Raw genomic sequence first — 18,711 nt, 5'->3', positions numbered from 1 at the left:
TTCCAGGGGTACACGGGCAGCAGTGGTGTGGTCAGTGGAGGCATATTGTAAGGAGTGACCGCAGACAGGCATCGAAGGCCTAAAATAATAACACATGGCTGTAGGCAATTTTAAATTGGTTCCAGGGGTACACGGGCAGCAGTGGTGTGGTCAGTGGAGGCCTACTGGAAGGAGTGACCGCAGACAGGCATCGAAGGCCTAAAATAATAACACATGGCTGTAGGCAATTTTAAATTGGTTCCAGGGGTACACGGGCAGCAGTGGTGTGGTCAGTGGAGGCCTAGTGGAAGGAGTGACCGCAGACAGGCATCGAAGGCCTAAAATAATAACACATGGCTGTAGGCAATTTTAAATTGGTTCCAGGGGTACACGGGCAGCAGTGGTGTGGTCAGTGGAGGCCTACTGGAAGGAGTCACCGCAGACAGGCATCGAAGGCCTAAAATAATAACACATGGCTGTAGGCAATTTTAAATTGGTTCCAGGGGTACACGGGCAGCAGTGGTGTGGTCAGTGGAGGCATATTGTAAGGAGTGACCGCAGACAGGCATCGAAGGCCTAAAATAATAACACATGGCTGTAGGCAATTTTAAATTGGTTCCAGGGGTACACGGGCAGCAGTGGTGTGGTCAGTGGAGGCCTACTGGAAGGAGTCACCGCAGACAGGCATCGAAGGCCTAAAATAATAACACATGGCTGTAGGCAATTTTAAATTGGTTCCAGGGGTACACGGGCAGCAGTGGTGTGGTCAGTGGAGGCCTAGTGGAAGGAGTGACCGCAGACAGGCATCGAAGGCCTAAAATAATAACACATGGCTGTAGGCAATTTTAAATTGGTTCCAGGGGTACACGGGCAGCAGTGGTGTGGTCAGTGGAGGCCTAGTGGAAGGAGTGACCGCAGACAGGCATCGAAGGCCTAAAATAATAACACATGGCTGTAGGCAATTTTAAATTGGTTCCAGGGGTACACGGGCAGCAGTGGTGTGGTCAGTGGAGGCATATTGTAAGGAGTGACCGCAGACAGGCATCGAAGGCCTAAAATAATAACACATGGCTGTAGGCAATTTTAAATTGGTTCCAGGGGTACACGGGCAGCAGTGGTGTGGTCAGTGGAGGCCTAGTGGAAGGAGTGACCGCAGACAGGCATCGAAGGCCTAAAATAATAACACATGGCTGTAGGCAATTTAAAATTGGTTACAGGGGTACACGGGCAGCAGTGGTGTGGTCAGTGGAGGCCTAGTGGAAGGAGTGACCGCAGACAGGCATCGAAGGCCTAAAATAATAACACATGGCTGTAGGCAATTTTAAATTGGTTCCAGGGGTACACGGGCAGCAGTGGCCTGGTCAGTGTAGTAGTAGTGGAAAGAATGGACCGCAGACAGGCATCGAAGGCCTAGAATAAAAAAATTGGGCTGGCTGTAGGCAATTTTAAATTGGTTCCAGGGGTACACGGGCAGCAGTGGTGTGGTCAGTGGAGGCATATTGTAAGGAGTGACCGCAGACAGGCATCGAAGGCCTAAAATAATAACACATGGCTGTAGGCAATTTTAAATTGGTTCCAGGGGTACACGGGCAGCAGTGGTGTGGTCAGTGGAGGCCTACTGGAAGGAGTCACCGCAGACAGGCATCGAAGGCCTAAAATAATAACACATGGCTGTAGGCAATTTTAAATTGGTTCCAGGGGTACACGGGCAGCAGTGGTGTGGTCAGTGGAGGCCTAGTGGAAGGAGTGACCGCAGACAGGCATCGAAGGCCTAAAATAATAACACATGGCTGTAGGCAATTTTAAATTGGTTCCAGGGGTACACGGGCAGCAGTGGTGTGGTCAGTGGAGGCCTACTGGAAGGAGTCACCGCAGACAGGCATCGAAGGCCTAAAATAATAACACATGGCTGTAGGCAATTTTAAATTGGTTCCAGGGGTACACGGGCAGCAGTGGTGTGGTCAGTGGAGGCCTAGTGGAAGGAGTGACCGCAGACAGGCATCGAAGGCCTAAAATAATAACACATGGCTGTAGGCAATTTTAAATTGGTTCCAGGGGTACACGGGCAGCAGTGGTGTGGTCAGTGGAGGCCTACTGGAAGGAGTCACCGCAGACAGGCATCGAAGGCCTAAAATAATAACACATGGTTGTAGGCAATTTTAAATTGGTTCCAGGGGTACACGGGCAGCAGTGGTGTGGTCAGTGGAGGCATATTGTAAGGAGTGACCGCAGACAGGCATCGAAGGCCTAAAATAATAACACATGGCTGTAGGCAATTTTAAATTGGTTCCAGGGGTACACGGGCAGCAGTGGTGTGGTCAGTGGAGGCCTACTGGAAGGAGTCACCGCAGACAGGCATCGAAGGCCTAAAATAATAACACATGGCTGTAGGCAATTTTAAATTGGTTCCAGGGGTACACGGGCAGCAGTGGTGTGGTCAGTGGAGGCATATTGTAAGGAGTGACCGCAGACAGGCATCGAAGGCCTAAAATAATAACACATGGCTGTAGGCAATTTTAAATTGGTTCCAGGGGTACACGGGCAGCAGTGGTGTGGTCAGTGGAGGCCTACTGGAAGGAGTGACCGCAGACAGGCATCGAAGGCCTAAAATAATAACACATGGCTGTAGGCAATTTTAAATTGGTTCCAGGGGTACACGGGCAGCAGTGGTGTGGTCAGTGGAGGCCTAGTGGAAGGAGTGACCGCAGACAGGCATCGAAGGCCTAAAATAATAACACATGGCTGTAGGCAATTTTAAATTGGTTCCAGGGGTACACGGGCAGCAGTGGTGTGGTCAGTGGAGGCCTACTGGAAGGAGTCACCGCAGACAGGCATCGAAGGCCTAAAATAATAACACATGGCTGTAGGCAATTTTAAATTGGTTCCAGGGGTACACGGGCAGCAGTGGTGTGGTCAGTGGAGGCATATTGTAAGGAGTGACCGCAGACAGGCATCGAAGGCCTAAAATAATAACACATGGCTGTAGGCAATTTTAAATTGGTTCCAGGGGTACACGGGCAGCAGTGGTGTGGTCAGTGGAGGCCTACTGGAAGGAGTCACCGCAGACAGGCATCGAAGGCCTAAAATAATAACACATGGCTGTAGGCAATTTTAAATTGGTTCCAGGGGTACACGGGCAGCAGTGGTGTGGTCAGTGGAGGCCTAGTGGAAGGAGTGACCGCAGACAGGCATCGAAGGCCTAAAATAATAACACATGGCTGTAGGCAATTTTAAATTGGTTCCAGGGGTACACGGGCAGCAGTGGTGTGGTCAGTGGAGGCCTAGTGGAAGGAGTGACCGCAGACAGGCATCGAAGGCCTAAAATAATAACACATGGCTGTAGGCAATTTTAAATTGGTTCCAGGGGTACACGGGCAGCAGTGGTGTGGTCAGTGGAGGCATATTGTAAGGAGTGACCGCAGACAGGCATCGAAGGCCTAAAATAATAACACATGGCTGTAGGCAATTTTAAATTGGTTCCAGGGGTACACGGGCAGCAGTGGTGTGGTCAGTGGAGGCCTAGTGGAAGGAGTGACCGCAGACAGGCATCGAAGGCCTAAAATAATAACACATGGCTGTAGGCAATTTAAAATTGGTTACAGGGGTACACGGGCAGCAGTGGTGTGGTCAGTGGAGGCCTAGTGGAAGGAGTGACCGCAGACAGGCATCGAAGGCCTAAAATAATAACACATGGCTGTAGGCAATTTTAAATTGGTTCCAGGGGTACACGGGCAGCAGTGGCCTGGTCAGTGTAGTAGTAGTGGAAAGAATGGACCGCAGACAGGCATCGAAGGCCTAGAATAAAAAAATTGGGCTGGCTGTAGGCAATTTTAAATTGGTTCCAGGGGTACACGGGCAGCAGTGGTGTGGTCAGTGGAGGCATATTGTAAGGAGTGACCGCAGACAGGCATCGAAGGCCTAAAATAATAACACATGGCTGTAGGCAATTTTAAATTGGTTCCAGGGGTACACGGGCAGCAGTGGTGTGGTCAGTGGAGGCCTACTGGAAGGAGTCACCGCAGACAGGCATCGAAGGCCTAAAATAATAACACATGGCTGTAGGCAATTTTAAATTGGTTCCAGGGGTACACGGGCAGCAGTGGTGTGGTCAGTGGAGGCCTAGTGGAAGGAGTGACCGCAGACAGGCATCGAAGGCCTAAAATAATAACACATGGCTGTAGGCAATTTTAAATTGGTTCCAGGGGTACACGGGCAGCAGTGGTGTGGTCAGTGGAGGCCTACTGGAATGAGTCACCGCAGACAGGCATCGAAGGCCTAAAATAATAACACATGGCTGTAGGCAATTTTAAATTGGTTCCAGGGGTACACGGGCAGCAGTGGTGTGGTCAGTGGAGGCCTAGTGGAAGGAGTGACCGCAGACAGGCATCGAAGGCCTAAAATAATAACACATGGCTGTAGGCAATTTTAAATTGGTTCCAGGGGTACACGGGCAGCAGTGGTGTGGTCAGTGGAGGCCTACTGGAAGGAGTCACCGCAGACAGGCATCGAAGGCCTAAAATAATAACACATGGCTGTAGGCAATTTTAAATTGGTTCCAGGGGTACACGGGCAGCAGTGGTGTGGTCAGTGGAGGCATATTGTAAGGAGTGACCGCAGACAGGCATCGAAGGCCTAAAATAATAACACATGGCTGTAGGCAATTTTAAATTGGTTCCAGGGGTACACGGGCAGCAGTGGTGTGGTCAGTGGAGGCCTACTGGAAGGAGTGACCGCAGACAGGCATCGAAGGCCTAAAATAATAACACATGGCTGTAGGCAATTTTAAATTGGTTCCAGGGGTACACGGGCAGCAGTGGTGTGGTCAGTGGAGGCCTAGTGGAAGGAGTGACCGCAGACAGGCATCGAAGGCCTAAAATAATAACACATGGCTGTAGGCAATTTTAAATTGGTTCCAGGGGTACACGGGCAGCAGTGGTGTGGTCAGTGGAGGCCTACTGGAAGGAGTCACCGCAGACAGGCATCAAAGGCCTAAAATAATAACACATGGCTGTAGGCAATTTTAAATTGGTTCCAGGGGTACACGGGCAGCAGTGGTGTGGTCAGTGGAGGCATATTGTAAGGAGTGACCGCAGACAGGCATCGAAGGCCTAAAATAATAACACATGGCTGTAGGCAATTTTAAATTGGTTCCAGGGGTACACGGGGAGCAGTGGTGTGGTCAGTGGAGGCCTACTGGAAGGAGTCACCGCAGACAGGCATCGAAGGCCTAAAATAATAACACATGGCTGTAGGCAATTTTAAATTGGTTCCAGGGGTACACGGGCAGCAGTGGTGTGGTCAGTGGAGGCCTAGTGGAAGGAGTGACCGCAGACAGGCATCGAAGGCCTAAAATAATAACACATGGCTGTAGGCAATTTTAAATTGGTTCCAGGGGTACACGGGCAGCAGTGGTGTGGTCAGTGGAGGCCTAGTGGAAGGAGTGACCGCAGACAGGCATCGAAGGCCTAAAATAATAACACATGGCTGTAGGCAATTTTAAATTGGTTCCAGGGGTACACGGGCAGCAGTGGTGTGGTCAGTGGAGGCATATTGTAAGGAGTGACCGCAGACAGGCATCGAAGGCCTAAAATAATAACACATGGCTGTAGGCAATTTTAAATTGGTTCCAGGGGTACACGGGCAGCAGTGGTGTGGTCAGTGGAGGCCTAGTGGAAGGAGTGACCGCAGACAGGCATCGAAGGCCTAAAATAATAACACATGGCTGTAGGCAATTTTAAATTGGTTCCAGGGGTACACGGGCAGCAGTGGTGTGGTCAGTGGAGGCATATTGTAAGGAGTGACCGCAGACAGGCATCGAAGGCCTAAAATAATAACACATGGCTGTAGGCAATTTTAAATTGGTTCCAGGGGTACACGGGCAGCAGTGGTGTGGTCAGTGGAGGCCTAGTGGAAGGAGTGACCACAGACAGGCATCGAAGGCCTAACATAACAAAAATGTCAATACAATGGTATTGTCAGTGGCAGGCATAGAAGGATGTCAGCGCATAGACTAAACATTGGTGGAGCTGTGAGATAATTTTGCAAGTGGTAGAGCACTGTTTGAGCTGGGGTGGGGGAAAACTGTCTTGTGGCCGGCGGTACAGGCCCAGGGCCCCTCATATTACAACGGTGTGTCTGACGTTGGGTGCGCACCACCACCGCCAGAGACACTTTATTGTACTAGGAGGGACCCAGTGGCAGTGCCGTCGACCAAAAGCGGGCTCACCCACCTCTTCAGACAAACTGCACTCTCACGGGTGCTGTCGCCAAGTGTCGATACCACGGCCCCGTGTGGGGAGTTTGGCCATTTAGTGAGGTGTAAACATGTCGTATGCTGGACAATCAGGTGCAGAAAATTACGAGATTGGAAAAGGCATTCAGAATAGTCCACAGGCAAGACCTTTTCATAGGAAAGCTAGGTGTCAGCCGGGCAAGGTGGGGCAAAAGATTTCGAAATCCAGTTGTGGTTCATTTTAATGAAGGTTAGATCATCTACATTTTGGGTAGCCAGACGAGTCCTTTTTTCTGTTAGTATTGAACCTGCAGCACTGAATACTCTTTCTGATAGGACACTAGCTGCCGGGCAAGCAAGCTCCTGCAATGCATATTCTGCCAAATCTGGCCAGGTGTCTAATTTTGATGCCCAGTAATCAAATGGGAATGACGGTTGAGGGAGAACATCGATAAGGGATGAAAAATAGTTTGTAACCATACTGGACAAATGTTGTCTCCTGTCACTTTGAATTGATGCTGCAGTACCTGTCCTGTCTGCGGTCATAGCAAAATCACTCCACAACCTGGTCAGAAAACCCCTCTGGCCAACGCCACTTCTGATTTCTGCCCCTCTAACTCCTCTGGTCTGCTGGCCCCTGCAGCTCGTGTGAGAACGATCACGGGCGCTGTGTGCAGGGAATGCCAGAAGCAAACGGTCAACAAGAGTTGATTGTTTGGTTGCTAATATTAGTTCCAAGTTCTCATGTGGCATTATATTTTGCAATTTGCCTTTATAGCGAGGATCAAGGAGGCAGGCCAACCAGTAATCGTCATCATTCATCATTTTAGTTATGCGTGTGTCCCTTTTGAAGATACGTAAGGCATAATCCGCCATGTGGGCCAAAGTTCCAGTTCTCAAATCTGCGGTTGTGCTTGGTTGAGGGGCAGTTTCAGGCAAATCCACGTCACTTGTGTCCCTCAAAAAACCAGAACCCGGCCTTGCCGCGCCACCAATTTCCAGTGGCCCCGGAAAAGCTTCCTCATTAAAAATATAATCATCCCCATCATCCTCCTCGTCCTCCTCCTCCTCTTCGTCCGCTACCTCGTCCTGTACACTGCCCTGGCCAGACAATGGCTGACTGTCATCAAGGCTTTCCTCTTCCTCAGCTGCAGACGCCTGATCCTTTATGTGCGTCAAACTTTGCATCAGCAGACGCATTAGGGGGATGCTCATGCTTATTATGGCGTTGTCTGCACTAACCAGCCGTGTGCATTCCTCAAAACACTGAAGGACTTGACACATGTCTTGAATCTTCGACCACTGCACACCTGACAACTCCATGTCTGCCATCCTACTGCCTGCCCGTGTATGTGTATCCTCCCACAAAAACATAACAGCCCGCCTCTGTTCACACAGTCTCTGAAGCATGTGCAGTGTTGAGTTCCACCTTGTTGCAACGTCTATGATTAGGCGATGCTGGGGAAGGTTCAAAGAACGCTGATAGGTCTGCATACGGCTGGAGTGTACGGGCGAACGGCGGATATGTGAGCAAAGTCCACGCACTTTGAGGAGCAGGTCGGATAACCCCGGATAACTTTTCAGGAAGCACTGCACCACCAGGTTTAAGGTGTGAGCCAGGCAAGGAATGTGTTTCAGTTGGGAAAGGGAGATGGCAGCCATGAAATTCCTTCCGTTATCACTCACTACCTTGCCTGCCTCAAGATCTACAGTGCCCAGCCACGACTGCGTTTCTTTCTGCAAGAACTCGGACAGAACTTCCGCGGTGTGTCTGTTGTCGCCCAAACACTTCATAGCCAATACAGCCTGCTGACGTTTGCCAGTAGCTGCCCCATAATGGGAGACCTGGTGTGCAACAGTGGCAGCTGCGGATGGAGTGGTTGTGCGACTGCGGTCTGTGGACGAGCTCTCGCTTCTGCAGGAGGACGAGGAGGAGGAGGAGGGGGTGCGAACGGCTACAGCCAATTGTTTCCTAGACCGTGGGCTAGGCAGAACTGTCCCAAACTTGCTGTCCCCTGTGGACCCTGCATCCACCACATTTACCCAGTGTGCCGTGATGGACACGTAACGTCCCTGGCCATGCCTACTGGTCCATGCATCTGTTGTCAGGTGCACCTTTGTGCTCACAGATTGCCTGAGTGCATGGACGATGCGCTCTTTAACATGCTGGTGGAGGGCTGGGATGGCTTTTCTGGAAAAAAAGTGTCGACTGGGTAGCTCGTAGCGTGGTACAGCGTAGTCCATCAGGGCTTTGAAAGCTTCGCTTTCAACTAACCGGTAGGGCATCATCTCTAACGAGATTAGTCTAGCTATGTGTGCGTTCAAACCCTGTGTACGCGGATGCGAGGCTAAGTACTTCCTTTTTCTAACCATAGTCCCATGTAGGGTGAGCTGGACTGGAGAGCTGGAGATCGTGGAACTAGCGGGGGTGCCGGTGGACATGGCAGACTGAGAGACGGTGGGAGATGGTATTGTTGCCACCGGTGCCCTAGATGCAGTGCTTCCTACTACGAAACTGGTGATTCCCTGACCCTGACTGCTTTGGCCTGGCAAAGAAACCTGCACAGATACTGCAGGTGGTGCGGAAAATGGTGGCCCTACACTGCCGGAAGGGATGTTGCGTTGCTGACTAGCTTCATTGGCCGAGGGTGCTACAACCTTAAGGGACGTTTGGTAGTTAGTCCAGGCTTGCAAATGCATGGTGGTTAAATGTCTATGCATGCAACTTGTATTGAGACTTTTCAGATTCTGTCCTCTGCTTAAGGTAGTTGAACATTTTTGACAGATGACTTTGCGCTGATCAATTGGATGTTGTTTAAAAAAATGCCAGACTGCACTCTTTCTAGCATCGGATACCTTTTCAGGCATTGCAGACTGAGCTTTAACCGGATGGCCACGCTGTCCTCCAACAGGTTTTGGCTTTGCCACGCGTTTTGGGCAAGATACGGGCCCGGCAGATGGAACCTGTTGCGATGTTGATGCCTGCTGCGGCCCCTCCTCCTCCGCTTCAGAACTGCTGCCGCCTGCACCCTGTTCCCCCAATGGCTGCCAATCGGGGTCAAGAACTGGGTCATCTATTACCTCTTCTTGTAGCACGTGTGCAACTTCGTCTGTGTCACCGTGTCGGTCGGTGGTATAGTGTTCGTGATTGGGCAACATAGTCTCATCAGGGTCTGATTCTTGATCAGCACCCTGCGAGGGCAATGTTGTGGTCTGAGTCAAAGGACCAGCATAGTAGTCTGGCTGTGGCTGTGCATCAGTGCACTCCATGTCAGATTCAACTTGTAATGGGCATGGACTGTTAACTGCTTCACTTTCTAAGCCAGGGACGGTATGTGTAAAGAGCTCCATGGAGTAACCCGTTGTGTCGCCTGCTGCATTCTTCTCTGTTGTTGTTTTTGCTGAAGAGGACAAGGAAGCGACTTGTCCCTGACCGTGAACATCCACTAACGACGCGCTGCTTTGACATTTACCAGTTTCACGAGAGGAGGCAAAAGAGCTAGAGGCTGAGTCAGCAAGATAAGCCAAAACTTGCTCTTGCTGCTCCGGCTTTAAAAGCGGTTTTCCTACTCCCAGAAAAGGGAGCGTTCGAGGCCTTGTGTAGCCAGACGACGAACCTGGCTCCACAGCTCCAGACTTAGGTGCAATATTTTTTTTCCCACGACCAGCTGATGCTCCACCACTACCACTACCCTCATTACCAGCTGACAATGAACGCCCCCGGCCACGACCTCTTTCACCATACTTCCTCATTGTTTTAAAAACGTAAACAAACTAACGGTATTTGTTGCTGTCACACAAATTACACGGTGAGCTATAACTTCAGTATGATTTAGCTACCCCTTTACAGGTGAGTGAGACCACAACGAAAATCAGGCACAATGTTACACACTCTGTTGTTGGTGGCAACAAATGAGAGAGATGCCACACACGCAGGACTGTCACTGAAGCACAAATGTAAATATTAATCTCCCACTGATTTGATTTTTTTTTTTTTGTTAAGGGAGACTTTAGGAAAAAAAATAATAGAATAAAATGATTTTTTCAGGAAGAATTTAGAAACCAAATAAAATAAAATGATTTTTTCAGGGAGAATTTAGAAAACAAATAAAACAAAAAAAGGCTTTCTATGGCCCACTGAGTGAGAGATGACGCACACAGGAGTCAGCAGTGGCACACAAGCCCAGAGGCCAATATTTATCTCCCACTGATTGATGTAGTGATTTTTTCAGGTAGATTTTGGAACCCAAATCAAGCTAAAAAAAATAATAGGCTTTCTATGGCCCACAATTGGAGAGAGAGAGAGAGATGGCACACCCAGGAGTCAAGACTGGCACACAAGCAGAAAGGGCAATATTAATCTCCCACTGATTTGAATTTTTTGTTTTTTTTCAGGGAGACTTTAGGAAAAAAAAAAATAGAATAAAATGATTTTTTCAGGAAGAATTTAGAAACCAAATAAAATAAAATGATTTTTTCAGGGAGAATTTAGAAAACAAATAAAACAAAAAAAGGCTTTCTATGGCCCACTGAGTGAGAGATGACGCACACAGGAGTCAGGAGTGGCACACAAGCCCAGAGGCCAATATTTATCTCCCACTGATTGATGTAGTGATTTTTTCAGGTAGATTTTGGAACCCAAATCAAGCTAAAAAAATAATAGGCTTTCTATGGCCCACAATTGGAGAGAGAGAGAGAGATGGCACACCCAGGAGTCAAGACTGGCACACAAGCAGAAAGGGCAATATTAATCTCCCACTGATTTGTTTTTTTCTTTTTTTTTTCAGGGAGACTTTAGGAAAAAAAAATAGAATAAAATGATTTTTTCAGGAAGAATTTAGAAACCAAATAAAATAAAATGATTTTTTCAGGGAGAATTTAGAAAACAAATAAAACAAAAAAAGGCTTTCTATGGCCCACTGAGTGAGAGATGACGCACACAGGAGTCAGGAGTGGCACACAAGCCCAGAGGCCAATATTTATCTCCCACTGATTGATGTAGTGATTTTTTCAGGTAGATTTTGGAACCCAAATCAAGCTAAAAAAATAATAGGCTTTCTATGGCCCACAATTGGAGAGAGAGAGAGAGATGGCACACCCAGGAGTCAAGACTGGCACACAAGCAGAAAGGGCAATATTAATCTCCCACTGATTTGTTTTTTTTTGTTTTTTTTTTCAGGGAGACTTTAGGAAAAAAAAAATAGAATAAAATGATTTTTTCAGGAAGAATTTAGAAACCAAATAAAATAAAATGATTTTTTCAGGGAGAATTTAGAAAACAAATAAAACAAAAAAAGGCTTTCTATGGCCCACTGAGTGAGAGATGACGCACACAGGAGTCAGGAGTGGCACACAAGCCCAGAGGCCAATATTTATCTCCCACTTTTTTTTTTTTGTTCCAGGGAAAATTTATAAACCCAATAAAAAAAATAATAAATAGGCTTTCTATGGCCCACTATCTGAGAGACAGAGAGAGATGGCATGCTTAGGACTGGCACACAAGCCCAAAGGCCAATATTAATCTCCCTTTTTTTTTTAAGGGAGAATTTATAAAACCAAAAAAAAATAAATAAATAGGCTTTCTATGGCCCACTATTTGTGAGAGAGATGGCACGCTCAGGACTGGCACACAAGCCCAGAGGCCAATATTAATCTCCCACTTTTTTTTTTTTTTTCCAGGGAAAATTTATAAACCCAATAAAAAAATAAAAAATAAATAGGCTTTCTATGGCCCACTATCTGAGAGAGAGAGATGGCACGCTTAGGACTGGCACACAAGCCCAAAGGCCAATATTAATCTCCCACTGATTGATTTATTGATTTTTTCAGGTAGAATTTAGAACCCAAATAAAGCAAAAAAAAAAAAAAAATGGGCTTTCTATGGCCCACTGAGTGAGTGATGATGCACACAGGAGTCAAGAGTGGCACACAAGCCCTGAGGCCAATATTTTTCTCCCACTGATTGATGTAGTGATTTTTTCAGGTAGATTTTATAACCCAAATCAAGCAAAAAAATAAATAGGCTTTCTGTGGCCCACTGAGTGCGAGATGACACAGACAGGAATGGCACTCTAGCAGAAATGTCAATCTTAATCTCCCACAAAAAAAAAACAAAAAAACAGGGAGTGTCCTTCAATTACAATCTCCCTGCAGTAATCTCAGCCAGGTATGGCAGGCAGCAATAAGGAGTGGACTGATGCACAAATTAAATAAAAAGTGTGTACAAACCAAAAAGATAGCTGTGCAGAAAGGAAGGAACAAGAGGATTTGTGCTTTGAAAAAAGCAGTTGGTTTGCACAGCGGCGTACACACAGCAATGCAGCTATCAGGGAGCCTTCTAGGGCAGCCCAATGAGCTACAGCGCTGAGGGGGAAAAAAAAAAATGTAGCTTCCACTGTCCCTGCACACCGAAGGTGGTGTTGGGCAGTGGAAATCGCTACAGCACAAGCGGTTTGGTGGTTAATGGACCCTGCCTAACGCTATCCCTGCTTCTGACGAAGCGGCAGCAACCTCTCCCTAAGCTCAGATCAGCAGCAGTAACATGGCGGTCGGCGGGAACGCCCCTTTATAGCCCCTGTGACGCCGCAGACAGCAAGCCAATCACTGCAATGCCCTTCTCTAAGATGGTGGGGACCAGGACCTATGTCATCACGCTGCCCACACTCTGCGTTTACCTTCATTGGCTGAGAAATGGCGCTTTTCGCGTCATTGAAACGCGACTTTGGCGCGAAAGTCGCGTACCGCATGGCCGACCCCGCACAGGGGTCGGATCGGGTTTCATGAAACCCGACTTTGCCAAAAGTCGGCGACTTTTGAAAATGAATGACCCGTTTCGCTCAACCCTAGTCATGACTAGTGTTGAGCATTCCGATACCGCAAGTATCGGGTATCGGCCGATACTTGCGGTATCGGAATTCCGATACCGAGATCCGATACTTTTGTGGTATCGGGTATCGGTATCGGATCCATAGTGAGGTGTAAAATAAAGAATTAAAATAAAAAATATTGATATATTCACCTCTCCAGCGGCCCCTGGACATCACCGTGGGTAACCGGCAGGCTTCTTTGTTTAAAATGAGCGCGTTTAGGACCTGAGGAATGACGTTGCGGCTTCTGATTGGTCGCGTGCCGCCCATGTGACCGCGACGCGACCAATCAGAAGCCGCGACGTCATTCTCAGGCACTAAACTCCTCATTCTAGGAATTTAGGACCTGAGGAATGACGTCGCGGCTTCTGATTGGTCGCGTCGCGGTCACATGGGCGGCACGCGACCAATCAGAAACCGCGACGTCATTCCTCAGGTCCTAAACGTGCTCATTTTAAACAAAGAAGCCTGCCGGTTACCCGCGGTGATGTCCAGGGGCCGCCGGAGAGGTGAATATATCAATATTTCAATAAAATATTTCAATAAAAATGTATAATAATAATAATAATAATAATATTTTTTATTTTAATTCTTTATTTTACACATTAATATGGATCCCAGGGCCTGAAGGAGAGTTTCCTCTCCTTCAGACCCTGGGAACCAACAGAATACCTTCCGATACTTGGTGTCCCATTGACTTGTATTGGTATCGGATATCGGTATCGGCGATATCCGATACTTTTCGGGTATCGGCCGATACTATCCGATACCGATACTTTCAAGTATCGGACGGTATCGCTCAACACTAGTCATGACTACATTGCCATAACCACTGAGACCAGTGATTGCGGAAAGAAGGATGGGGCAGTTTGACTTCATATGCCTGATCCTTTTGCTCTCTTGTGTTTTATTGTTTAAGCAGCAGCGTACTTCTCTCTTCCCATAGAGAATATATGAATGTCCGACTGAGCCTAACGCTCCTCCTGTATATTAAGGAACCCAGGAAAAGTAACTTTCAGCTAAACATTTGTCCGACAGCTATATAAGTCTGTTTCTGAATTTAGTCCCTTATGCTATTCCAAAGGTAAAAGAAAGACTGTTGAAGAAATATTTGCAATAATAATGAGGAAATGTATTAAAGCAATCCTACATGTACTGAAGCCTGTCCTCAATTAACCTTCCTCATGTTGGGAGCTATGTTCTATAATCCAATGCACACACTAACCTATTTACCTATTACACCACTTCACTAATTCAGTGAGCTGGTAAATAAAGAGAAACCGACTCATCAAAGGATGTGCACTCTTATAAATTAAAAAAAAATTCACGATTGGCCTAGTGTTCAGTATTGGCCTACTGCTATATTGAAATACCTCTAGAAATAATTCATCTGCAATACACAAATTCTGTACATATATCGCCACCCAGTGGTACAATTAAGTATTATTTCATGGGCTACATCCACTACTCAATGCCTGGATCAGTTCTTACTGCTGATTGTAGCCTGTGTAAGTGAACTTGAACCAGAGGTGGATAAGAAGTTGAAGACTTTAAATTCCAGACACCTGGGGCACAGAGTGATGCTGAGACTATCCAGGGTCAGGTGATGTTTTGTCCAGTTCAGAATCCCAGTTTACTGTCGCTGCAACCTTTCTCATGGTTATCCTAACTGGTTAACCTTGGCAACCTCTCAATCCACGCACAGTCATCCCTGATCATGGTTTTAATTCTGTTCCAAACACTGACACTAGTGTGAGAACCCTTAAAATGTGTCTTGTGAGTCACATGCATCAGGCGTCATAATGCTGGATTAACACCTTGCCATTTCCATTACCCCCATGAAAAGTACATAGCACAATGTTACTGATAGATGTTTTACAAAGACATAGCCATATATCACGTTCTTGGAGCGCCCCCAGGGGCCTTGGGGTACTCGGTACCGGGTCCGTCCAGTCTGTTTGAAGGGGGATGTCACAGTGGCTGACCCGGTCCGTGGCCCTGGGATGTCCGTATAAAAGGGAAAGGTCTTTAAAGGGATAAAGTTTATGTTCGTGACGCCACCTGTGGTATTCCGTCAGGGTGATCGATGCTGCTTTAAGGGGTCCGCTGGGGTGATGTTATGGCAGCTAGATGGTATACCTTCCCACAGGTGAAGTATATCCCCAGGGCTTCCCAGTATGTAGATGGTGAATGGTGAATGGCGCAGTGAAGAACGAGGACACAAGGTTGCAGTCTCTTTACCTTTACTGAAGACTTCAGCATCCACAGTCCAGAGCAACAGACCACAGGGCAGGCAGAGTTTGGCCGGTTTGGAGGCAAATCCAGAGTCCCCTTGTCCAGGTGGAAATCAGTAGCCTTTTCTTGCGCTGCAGTGGTGTAATCCCTTACTGTTTATGGCTTCACATAAGGGTCTCACAGATGCGATGTTTCGCTCTCTTTGTCCCCCATATAGGATAGGACAAAACCCGTATGACTGGTGACTTGAGCTTGTTTATAAGGATTCGGCTCTGAGGGGTGTCACCGTGCCTCCTGAGTGTAGGTGCGGACAGGTAATTTGCAATTAGCTGTTCTGCCGGTCTCTGAAATAAGGCATAGAGGTCCTTACTCCCTCAGTGTTTCGGCTACCGGGATTCTGCGCCTCAGAAGGAGGCAGCCTGTTCGGGGCTGGTCCCCTTCTGATATCCTCTCCTTTGCTTCGACTTCCTTCACGCTCGCTGCAATACGATTCTGCCTTCCAATGTCTCTTTCTGGGAGCTGCAGCTCTGAGGGCATGCACAGCTCTGTTGACCCTCTGTCCTCTTCAGACTACCATCTGGAACTAACTAACTCTCCCTACAGATTACTAGTTATATATATGTGGGGAGTGACCTAATAAATAGGAGCAGAAGCTCCCCCTGGTGGTCTGGAGTATGAAATGTGTTGCATATTTGTGATACCTGGATGCAGTTATCCTTCTTTGCCTCCAAACGTAGCATCACTCTCCCCGAGAGGAAAGCAATACCACTGCGACGACCAGGACCCTGGGGCGCCGCATTCTCAATTTGAAATCAACAATATTAGAACACAATGTCTTTTCTCCCCCATTCAGCCATCACCTTCAGGGAATAACCATTTTAATTCTGAAGACTCTTTTGTCAGTCTACAGTACTCAAAAGGACTGCAATACACCATGACATACTCTATATAGAAAGTACGGAGTCACATACCTTTGCAGTGCACCATGACAGTGACACGACGAAGCCATGCTACAAATCATAAGTAGGACAAGTCAGCTCATAAAATGAGCACAGTCACTTCTGACAGAATCCGCTTGTGGCCTCAGCCTAAATTCTCCATGTACTTCCATGTATTATTCCCCTAGCTCTCCTCTTTCTTCTACTTAGCGCCCGGAGACAATGCAGAACAAACAGTTCCCATTTTACTACATTTGTAGAACGTTTATTTGACTACGTTGAGTCATAATTTGAACTACATCTATTTTTGCCAGGTGCCAATTTTTATATAAATTTATGGACCAAGTGTAAAACAACTACGAGTTGGCAAAAGAGAACATTGATTACTTCTAGAATATGTCAAAACTTTCACACAATGTGCCCTACTTTGGTAATTTTCAAGCATGTATCCATTAATATGTTTCTAGTCAAAAATGATGCTTGAATTGTCGGGAATAAGCCTCAATAGATAGAGAGAATGACTCCAGATGTTGTATAAAATAAAGGCTTTGTTCTATGACTAAAAGCTGCTAAGCCTGAGACCTGTAAGTCTTATGCCTTGTGTGTTGTTACTAGTTTGGATACATAATAAAGCAAATTATATAGAGCAAGAATAGGGCTCGTTCTCATCTGCATAATTCTGGCGCTTTGCCTCGGTGCTTCCCCTTTGCCCTGGTGCAGAGGCAATCGGGGGAATGGTTTTGGGGTTATTCTTATAGATGCGGTGGAATCAATAAAAATAAAGTGCTTTGTGACTTATTACATTTACTTGATTATAGTTGGCCTATGGAGGCTCCACTGTTAGAGGTCACCTCGGCGTCCTCTCACCCCAATGCGCGTTTCGCCGCCAGCTTCTTCCGGGGGCGTGTTGGAGAGAGGGGCTGCCGGGTTCATGTTGATGCTGCCCCTCCCACATGAATGATCTTCCCAATGGACATCCTGACACGCAAGTGTGGAACGCAAGCCTCTCAGCATGTGAGCATCACAGGAAGAGCTTGGGATGGGGAATGCTGAGTATGCGTACCATCCGGGCTACAGGAGATTAATGAGTGATCTATAGATAGGCTCAGGTAGTATGTGCAGCGAGGATGAATTTGCACTGTAACAGAGGGTAACATTTTGCTTTAGCCCTAAATATTTCACTTTTCCAAGAGATAACACAAAAAATGGACCACACAGTCTGTTACCCACTTTGTTATAACTGCTGTGATACCCCGTATGTAGTCAAAAAGTTCTGTTTGGACAAATGGCAGGGCTTGGAGAATTTTGGAACACAAATTTAGCTGAAATAACCATGCTGTATTTGCAGAGCCCTTAAGGTGCCTAAACAGCAGAAACACCCACAACTGACCCCTTTTTGAAACTGGGCCTCTCAAGAATTTTATCCAGAGGGTATAGTGTGCATTTTGGATCCACAGGTACTACACAAAATTTGATAACAATAGGTCATCATATTGAAAATTTTCATTTTTGTCTCGAATATGTTGCTTTAGTCCCAATTTTTTCACTTTTGGAAGAGTTAAAATGAAAAAGTTTATTACCCACTTTCTTATGAGCACGGCAATAACCCCATCTAATCAAAAAGTTCTGTTTGGACAAACGGCAGGGCACGGAAGGGGAGAAGCGACATTTGCCATTTGGAATGTGGCTGGAATAGGAAACAGACACCATGTCTTATTTGCAGAGCCCCTGATTTACCGAAAAAGCATAAACCTCCACAAGTGACCCCATTTTGGAAACTAAACCCATCAAGGAATTCCTATAGGGGTGTGTTGAAAATTTTGAAACCACAGGTGCTTCACATAAAGTTTTAAAATGTGGATGTGAAACACCAGGGTTACTTACTGGTAACAGGTTTTTCCGGAACCCATGACGGCACACCTGAGAGAGGGGATCCGCCCAGCCAGGACAGGAAACCCTACTGAAAATAAAAGGGCGGTACCTCTCCCTCGCTTCAGTTGGTTTTCAGAGCATGAGAGGCCCCCCTGGTTAGTACACATGGCAATCCAACACCACATCATATTAACTAAAAAAGCACCCAAAACAATAGTGCACACCGAAAGGGTGATAAAGGGGGGGAATATACAGGTGCCGTCATGGGTTCCGGAAAAACCTGTTACCAGTAAGTAACCCTGGTGTTTTCCCTTCCCCCATGACGGCACACCTGAGAGACTTTTGTAGAATGAAACCTTAGGGAGGGACCACCGCTTGGAGTACCCTTCTACCAAAGGTTAGGTCAGCAGAGGAGGAAAGGTCTAGCCGGTAGTGCTTGAAAAAAGTTGAGGGTGAGGACCAGGTAGCGGCCTTGCAAATTTGTTCAATTGATACCTCAGCCTTTTCCGCCCAGGAGGTAGCCATGGCTCTGGTAGAGTGAGCCTTGATGCCTTCAGGAACCGGAGTGCCACCCGCAGAGTAGGATAAA

This window comes from Ranitomeya imitator, chromosome 2, assembly GCF_032444005.1.
Source record: "Ranitomeya imitator isolate aRanImi1 chromosome 2, aRanImi1.pri, whole genome shotgun sequence".
Classification (NCBI taxonomy): Eukaryota; Metazoa; Chordata; class Amphibia; order Anura; family Dendrobatidae; genus Ranitomeya; species Ranitomeya imitator.
This window is presented reverse-complemented; position numbering follows the sequence as displayed.